A 9,485-nucleotide genomic window follows, 5' to 3' on the forward strand; every position below is an offset into this window, starting at 1 on the left:
TGAATCCTATCCGTGTGGCCACGTTTTAATCTCACTTCACAAATGGGGACATTGAGGCTCAGAGATGTAACTGAGCAGGCCAAGATCACACAGCTGATAAGGGGCGGAGCCTATCGCTAAGCTCAGATAGACTAGTTCCAGGCCCCCACTTTTAAACCACCATGCCACATCAGAGATACTGCCTTGATCTATGTCCTCCTTTGGGTTATGGACACAGACTTTGGACTTGCTACTTAGTATTTTCAAGTTTCCTGTATCCTTTCCCGTGCTACATCCATTCTGACGCCAAGCCTCTTTCGTGTAAGTGCCCTTTCTTGTTTCTTCACCGTTCCTCAAACATTTACCGAGCACCTTTGGGTCCCAGGTGCAGTACTGGGCAATTGGGATGTACAGGTCAATACCCGGGAGTATTTGCTTAAAGAAATAATGAGCCTTGCTTGGAGCCGGTCACAATCAAGGAGGGAGAGAGACAAATCCACAGGGTGTTCCAGCAGAGAGTAATGAGCTCATGGCAGAGTAAGTGTGAGTGCTCAGACAACCACAGAGGGAGGAGGACCTGCTGTGGGGAAGTGGGACACTGCTTAGAGGAGGCTTATGTGGAAAGGAGTTTGAAAAATCAATACCCAAGGCAAGTGAAGGAGAAGAGGTATTCACCTAAAGGGGAAAACAGATCTGATGCCCATTTTTTTTTTTTCTTTTCCCTTCTCACACACATGATTGGAAGAGGTTGGTGACTTGTTTATGCCTCAGCATTTGACCATGTATAAAAATCCCACACGACAATAATATATATGAAGAGCTTCCACATGCCAGGCAAGTTTCTGAGTGTTTATATATATATTATGTAGTCTTACTCTTATATTCTTATGATGACACAGTTATCAGTGCTCTTCCCAGGTACACATAAGAATTTTGGTGGGAGATGGAAGGTGGAGGAGTTGACTTATTTTCCTTAATTAGGCCCCACCTCTATTTTAAATTATATTATGAATCCACCTAGGGATAACTCCATTTAGAAGCACACAGAGTTTGCCAGTCATCTAGATGTCTCTTAATTTAGTCAAGAGGACAACGAAGATTAGCCCTCACATTGCCTTGTGCCTTGTATCTGGTGTTGGTGGTTGTATCAAGAGGATGTAACCATTAAAGTTTGCTAGAATATTCTATCACAAAGTCTGCTTCCCACTGCCCTGTCCTGTGGGAGGCAGGCTATAGAGTAAAGATTATGGAAGAGAAAGAAAAACCACCTGCCTTCTCCACTGGTTGGGCTCAGAAGTGTTTGTTAAGAACAATGAAGTTTCTCTTGACTTAACAATGGGATGGAGGAAGGACTGGAAGCAACTGAGTAGCAAGGACAAGCTCAGTGAGTGTGCAGTCAAACAGCAGCATCACACACAACCACAATGTTTCAATAATAATGATGATGATGTTTAAAAGATGGGCTAAATGGATTACATATCAGAGCCCTTAACAATGAATGCCAAACACTTAGAATTAGGCATTGTCAGAGCAAATGAATAGTTTGGATGAAATAGAAGGACTTAGCAAGGATTGTAAAATTCTCTGCCTCTCTCTCTCTCTCTCTCTCTCTCTCTCTCTCTCTCTCTCTCTCTGTCATTCTCTCTTTCTTCCAAAGTACCACGGGGAAACAGGTGCATTATATGAGATCTTTGCTGACTATTTAAGGGCAACGTGCCCCACTGTACTCTGGTTTCCAACAGTCATTTTTAGCAGAGCAGGGTTTTAATTCCTAACAGGTTTGCATGTATTCAAACACCAGCTTTGGATTTAATTTATCCAGGTTGGGGAGATTTGGAGAGCAGAAAAGACGGTGCCAAACCCAAGAATAAGCTTTATTTGTAAATGCTCACCCATCTGTTTAGTACTGACTGTGAAACCACAATGAGATCCGCAACGAGAGCCTCTTGAAACTGGGCCTTGTTTCACACTCATTCTGTCTGGCACGCGATCAGATAAGCATAATCTACGTTGTGGGATGGTTGTCAGGTTAGCGTGCCATACCTACATGAGAGGTTTTGAAAAGAGTAGGTGGGCAGCTTGCTGTCAGAGCTAGAGAGAGAGATGAAGAAAAAGTGTGTTTCAGCGATAAGGTAATCGCTCAATAATCACTTATTTAGTAGGTATCTGCTGTGCGCTATAGATTGTGTTCACACTTAAATAATACGGTGAATAAGAGGGGCATTGTAGCAGGATACAGAAACCTCAGGGGAGAGGCAGTTAAGCCAAGGATTTTTAAATAAGGTTTGGTAACTTCTACTGTGTGAAAAGTACTGTTGTTGCATAGCCAGTCATCCCACATTCAATGGTTTGAAACAGCAATCATTTGTCATTTCTCAGGTGTCCGTAGGTTGGATGACCCAGGCTGTGTGATTCTGCAGATCTTTTCTGGGTCACCTAGGGAAATAATTGAACAGTGATGAAGCTTCTTCAAATGGTTCTGCCTGCTCATCCTCCTCCTAGAGCTGTCCAGTCATCACTGACACCCAGGAAAGCATCTCAAGCAAGTTCAACAACAAATGACAACATGTGTCCTGCAGTGAGAAGTCCCCTAAGCAGTACAGGCCTCACAGGGACAATGGCAGCATGAGTTTCCAGCCTTAGAAATATCTGCTTAGTCACACAAATTCAGGGTTATCAGTTACTCTTTAGTAAAGAGGAGAGAGTCCTGTGGGTTGAAGCGAATCACATGAATGGACTCCAGTGTAAAGGTAGGGGAATGAATCCATCATCCATCAGTGGGAGAAACTACCTTGTCTCAGGAGTTTGTAGACACAAGGACAGGAGGAAGGGCAGAGATGCGAGCCGTAGCTTCCCACCACAGAGCATGGTCACCCACTGAGATCTAACAGAGGGATAGAATAAATAGGATGGTGAAGGGAAGGAGTGTACCAGACAGGCTCAGTAGGGACCTCAGGTAGCATGTTAGAAGCTCTGGAGGTTCCTGGAAGGGCCTCCGCAGCCATTGAAGGTTTTAATGTTATGGTATTTGTCTGCCACTTATGGGTGGCAAATGGCTTAGTTTTAAAGGCTTTTGTATGTCCTTGCATTAGTTTGTAACTGCATAAGAAACAGAGTGAATCTCCTTCAACATTTTGATTAGCATTTCAGACAATTTGTCCAATGTCTGCCTGCCATTCCCTTGGGCCCTCCCTGATAAATATCTCTGCACAATCCCACTTTGACCTTTAGTAATTAGTGCAAATATTTTAAGTTCAGCATATTAATTCTTCTTGCAGGAAGAACATTTTCTTCGAGAATCTCCATAAATCATTAAAAAAAATTAATTGGCTGGTGCAAGAAGGGGCCATTTTAGAGCAAATACTGGCAGTCTATCTTATTAGAGGCGAACGCTCTAGCTGTTAGGAGCATTTTGACCTATGTGGACCTTTGGTGCCTTCAAAGCGAAGAAATATCTTTCTTCTTGTCTTATTCCTCAGGGACTTTAATCTTTTATTTTAAGGAGGTGTCATGGGAAAGCTGGAAGAACCCTGTTTTACTCTTAACCCTGCTGGCAACTGTCTCAGTGACCTTGAACAACTCAGTTTTTTTTTTTTTTTTTTTTCCTTCTTCACCAGGGTTCAATGTTAGTGTCAAAGAACGGGCCGTCAAAGTTCCCTGAGAATCCTTTTAGTTAGGAATTCTCTGAGTTTTTCGGGAGGCTCTGAATGTAATAGCAGCCCCATAAATGGGCCTGGGTGTTTTCAGTCCCAGAGCCTAAGTAAGCTTGCCTTCACTAGTGTTCAAAACCAAGAACCTGGAAGACTTATGACAGAAGTCAGAAGAGAAATTCCCATGCATACAATAAACAGACATATTTCAAGCAAAGACCTTTGCCAAGAGACCCCAGCAAGGACAGATATGGCTGCTTAGTCACCTCTGTGTGGGAAGCAGGGGTAGTATTCTAGATTATGCAGCCAGCCAGAATTATATTAAAAATCCCATGGTTCATATTAATTTAGTTGTTTTACTTTACAACATCACAACATGCTTTTTCTTTTTTCTTTAACCCTAGATATTTGCAGTTCTGCAATTATATCAGAATATTTCCTGGGCCTGACAGTGCTCAGAAGAGCAAGAGAGGTTCCCTATTTCCAGCCTGAGTAGATACAGTATTGTGTGTGGTGCTTGCTCTCTGACCATCCTGAGGAACATTTTATTTCAAAAATTAAATTGGCATTGACATTGAGCCTCCCCGGTCTCTTGGATGGCACCTAGGCATCCTGGAGTCCAGCGTTTGATGTGTTTGCAATTGCTGTTTACTTCCCATCTCTTAGGCTCAAGAATTTTCTTAGAAGCGAGTATGAAAGGGGAGGCAGAGCTTCGCTCTCCTGTTGTCTTTCCAACACTCCCCAGTACACTGACAGAGCATCTACAACTCAAATAGTTAGCATCTCCCGGAGCAACACGAGTGCTCAATTCCAGAGATAAATCTCCAGCCTTCCAAAGGTATCTCGGCACTTTAAAAGCCAAGTTAGTTATTTCCCAGGGAAGGGCTTGGCTGGTAGTGATTACGGAAATAAATCTGCACTTCATTTTTAGCCCAGTGGCCCATTACAGCACGCTTTAGATCTAAGCTCCCAAGAATAACGAGAGTCATTTTATGGGAATGAGAGATTATAAATCACTGACTTTTGTCAGCTCTGTGTTTTCCTCCAGCGTTCTATTCTCAGAGAGCTGTGCAGACAGCGACCCCAGAGACCTCCCCCTTGAGGAGCCTCACCTGTTCTTTGTTTGGTTTTGACTGAAGCTTGAAGCCAGCCCTGGCAGTGTCCCAGGGCCACCTGTTAGTCCCGCACAGAGAGGTGATTGAGAAAGCATTCATATTTAATGTGTGTTGAGTTTTAGAAGGTTCAACTCTGAATATGTTTCACTCCAACCTCCACAGGAAACAGAATATTGCTGTGGAGTGAAAACCCAGGATAAACAAAGACTTAAACCACATGCATTGTAGGGTCTGCAGGGCTTGGCCAAGGAGGATTCGTCAAAGGTCTTCCTCACAAAACACCTGGAGTGGCTAACCGAGGCCAGTGCTCTCTAACCTGTGTATTTACAAAAGAAAAAAATAATTTATTTTCTTAAATTTTTGCTGTTTGCTTAAATAGATACAATATTGGGACATTACATAGAGTTTATCAGTCTATCTGGCATATACTTTGCTTTTTTTTTTTTTTTTAAATCGTGAAATGCATGGCTTGCCAATCAATGGCAGAGTAGAAGAATGAAAAAAAAACTAATCATAATTAGAATTCATTATTCCTCTTTGATAGGCTAAGACAAAAATGCATACTTGATTTATGTTTCTGTAAGTCCAGAAGGAGGTAGTCTGGGCAGGTGACCCACCCTGATAGATGGACCAATAGAAAAAAAAATGGGGAAAAAAATTAGTGCTGACCCATCTTTCCTAGTGAGAACTGGTTCATAAGAGAGTCCCTCTTAGTGCAAGCCTTCATTCCAGCCATTTGTCATGCTAGTTTATTCCTGAAGTTCATTTTACCAGTTACACAGTCAGAAAGTTTGGAGGGATAGAGAGAAGGGGGACTTAGAGCACGAGAGAGAGGATAGAGACGTGGAAGAGACAACCAGCTGGCTGGGAAGGCCACAAGCTCCCCAGGCCCTGGGTCCCTTGATTCCTAGCTATAGACTTTTCTCTCTTGTCTGTTCTCCCTGATGCAGAAGGGCCAGGAAATGGCCAGAAGGTAATCATACTCTTGAAAAAGCCACAGGCAGGGTTAAATTACAATCTCCCATCACCCCCGAAAAATTGAGACTTGATCTTACAGAGCAAGGCAGGGATGACAATTATTAATGAATTATCTCATAGCACAAGGCAGATGCTAACGTGATAAACACATCAAATAAATTGCCTTATAAGTGGCCCACAGGCATGTTCATCATCAACTGGTCTCTGGAATGCCCACCCTCTTCTTGCGTTGGTCCATGCATTAGGGCGGGCCAGGTGCTCAGGGCTGTCTCCTTTAGGATTTATTAAAATATAAGTCAAGTAAGCATTTTTCCCCCGAATGTCTTAGTATATCAAAGAGGTGTAATGAGTTGAAATTATTATTATTACCTTCCCCCCTTCCTCTATTCTCTTGTTGGCTTACATACTGAATAAATTATGCTAGAGATTGAGAGGTGAAATTAGCATTCTTCTGTGGTTACCAACGAGGGGCAAAATGTTGGCCCACTCACTTAAAGATTTTTCTGGTGCTGGAATGAACTTACATTAATATGGCAAGAATAGGGGATAAGTGTTATTCCACTGGGATGAGATGACAATTCATTTGTCACCATTTATGAACTATGGATGCATACACTGTCACAAATGAAGATGGATGTATGATCTCTTGAGGTCTCCTGACACGCAGAAGTAATGTGTGTGGGCATATGTGATTTTAATATATATTAACTTGCAAATAACTCCAGGAGGCACACAGCCGTCGCATGTGACAGGGCCGCTTACAAGTCAACTCTAGGCTTGGCTTTAAGAGACCCATCTGGAATTATATGCTGTTTGATCAAGGCTATGCTCCTCGGGCTGCTACCTTAAATTTTTTAAAAAAGTTGTTTTGTCAGGCATTTCTTTCCAAACAAGGAGGGCAAAAACAAAACACACGGTATATGAAAGTAAGACAGAACCTCGTGGTTCAGGGATTCTCAAGAGTGAGCTGTCCTTAGAAATGGTCTGACTGCTCATATGGCAACCCTGTTTGACAGGCAAGATGCTGAGGGGACTTACCAGAGAGCCCCTTTGCTTTATTCCAGCTAGGCCATCTCTGATCTATTTGCAGGCTCAGTGACCTAGACTAGCATTGATTAATCATTCAGAATTTCCTCTCAGAGCTAAGTCTTATTGATACTGGGTTCTGTAGGCTCCTGGCTACTTCTGAGGTTCGACTCCCTATGGATCTATTACGATAACATTCCAATTCATTTTATTTCGTTTTCATTTGGGTCAGGAGCTCTCTATGTAGCACAGGCTGCTTTCCAACCTATGGTCCTCCAGCCTCGACCTCCCTCCTGCTGGGAATACAGATGTGGGCCACCATGCTAGGCTCTCAACTGTACCACTTGTACAGAGACCCACTTACTTCCTTTTCTCTATTGATTTATGGAAATGTTCTTGAGCAGGGAACATGATGGAGAGGTCAGCGAGCTTTCCTGAGATTGACCATGCTGCACTCAGTGATGAGAGAGAATATGTAGTCTATATGTGTTACAATGAAAACAGAATTGGGAATCTGTCAAACCAATACTGAATCAGGTCAGATCCTGAACATTTACTGTGTTCTAGGTCATTGGTGAACACCGGATCCCTTTATCTCATGTAAACTGAAGGAAAAAAATCCTGTCAAGAATCTAAAAAGACTCTTACTTTCCTGGCATAATATTTTTATTATTTGGGAATTTTATACAGAGCACTGTGATCTCACAAGCGTTTTCTATTCCTCCTAGGTCCGTCCTCCCAGGGTAACCATGCCCTTCCTTAAAAAGAAGAAAAACACACCAAGTCCACTTTGCATTGCTCATGTACTCAATGGAGCATCGACAGCTCCCAGTGCCCAGCCCCTTAAAGAGAACTAAGTCATTCCCGAGTCCCACTCCCCCAGACACTTCCCCCGCCAGAAACCATCAATGATAAAGAGCAACAATTCACCAGCTTTATCACAAACTAAAGAACTCTCTTCAGTGGCTTCCTGTCCAGACTGTTTCTTTTTCTTTTTCATTGGATGGGGAATGAGGAAGGGAGGAGGGCAGAGAGGTTGTCACAGAAGCCTTCAATATCTCTTGTTCTCCGTTGTTAGTCTTCTGTCATCAATACCACTGTAAAAGAAGCTTCCTTATTCATGACAGCTGGTGACAGCACAGACCACGGACACCTGCATGGCCTCCTGGTCGTAGCATGGCCCATGGAGGTCTTTCGAGGAGACTTAGTTCTGAAAATGAACTGTTTTTCATCTTGGCTATCTTGTGGTTGCTCAGAGCCGGGGTGATCACGCAGCTGGGCAGACCCTGCAGGAGCTCTAGGCTGCTGCACATCATCCTGCAGTGAGTGACATGCCCCTTTGTCCACAGAAGTCTTGTCTTCCATACCTGTCATTGCCACCTCTCTATCGCACATGCATCAAAGTCGTAATACATGCTGCTGTGTGTCATACAGTGTGTATATGTACACACACACACACACACACACACAAACTGCCCAAACAGCTTTACATGAAAACACTTGGTGCAACAACTCATTGGTCTGGTTCAAGTTCCCTGGTTTCTTTAGCACCATAGATACTGGACTACATCTGAGACTCATCTCAGATATCTAGTTGTTGTCCAGAGTCAGGATGATCTTGCCACTGGGCAGCATGTCCCTGGGTAGGATCTTAGCTAGCTCCAGGCTGACGGACACCTTTTGTCATGGGTAATGGTCACCCTGCCAGCTCATTTGGCAGGACCATTGTGCTTGGAGCCCGTAGGCAGTGCCCCACATTCTCCTCCCTCCAGTGGGACAAATATTGAGAGCTGCAGCAATAGTGGCTCCATTCTGCTCGATGACTCATTGCCCAAGCCTCCTGGCAGGCAGTGGACTAGCCCTACTCAGCAATGACATGTTCCTTTGTCCTCTGAGGTCATATTCCTATACCTGTCACCTCCACTGTGACTCCAATCTTGCTTTTTTTTTTTTTTTTTGAGAAGCTCTGCTCTGCCATCTTTTTTTTCCAATTTGATGAGATCACGTTTTATTTTCTTATTAATTAATTAGTTAATTAATTATTCCAGAGATACTGCACACTCTTCAGACTCACCCTCTGCTTCTGCGTCTCTTCCTGACACCTCCGAGGGTCCTTCAGGCTCCTTGGAGCTGCTCTGTGGTCCGTTGGGTGCCAGCAGCTGCCACCATCTTGAAATCAGTCTCTAAGACATTCTTAATCTCATTTTGTACATGCAGATTCAAAGAGGTTAAGTTACTTGACTGAACTATCCTAGAAGAAGCAGGGGTCTAATTCATGTCTCTGACTTCTGATCTGAGGACGTTCTGATGGCCATCCCTGTCCTCTTCTGGAAGCCAGTGGTAGCTACAAGCTCACACAGCTGAGTAAACAGTCAGTGCTAGACAATGGCTATTCTTTAGGTTCTGTTGTTCATCCATGGAGCCTGAGCCTCTTAGGGGACTTCATGATTTAGGGCATTAGCCAGTCTGCTTTCATTTTGTATTTAACTTTCTGACGTGCAGCCTTGAGCACCATGGGCTTATGGCTGAGGCAAAAAATGTGGCTGTGGTGTCCCTGCGGGATCTGCACCCAGCTTTCATCTTTACATTCTGGCTGTTGTCTATTCAGGAGGAAACCTCCAGCCTTCTTACCAGCTGGTGACCCTTCCTGCCTGGAATTGTCACTGAAACAAACCTTCTCAACATCTAGAGTACCTGAAGTGGCTATTCCTGGTTGTCAACTTGAGTATATTTGGAA

General features: G+C 43.6%; 1 long non-coding RNA gene across 1 annotated transcript in view; it reads left to right on the forward strand.

The window, feature by feature from the left end:
- Gm40736 overlaps positions 1-7,857 on the forward strand; it is a 29,025-nt gene extending 21,168 nt beyond the window's left edge. Inside the window, exon 3 of the long non-coding RNA XR_871947.1 lies at positions 7,477-7,857. This is a non-coding gene — a long non-coding RNA (predicted gene, 40736). The remainder of the gene's footprint in view (positions 1-7,476) is intronic.
- The last annotated feature ends 1,628 nt before the right edge of the window (positions 7,858-9,485 follow it).

Source organism: Mus musculus, chromosome 10 (genome assembly GCF_000001635.26).
Source record: "Mus musculus strain C57BL/6J chromosome 10, GRCm38.p6 C57BL/6J".
Lineage (NCBI taxonomy): Eukaryota > Metazoa > Chordata > Mammalia > Rodentia > Muridae > Mus > Mus musculus.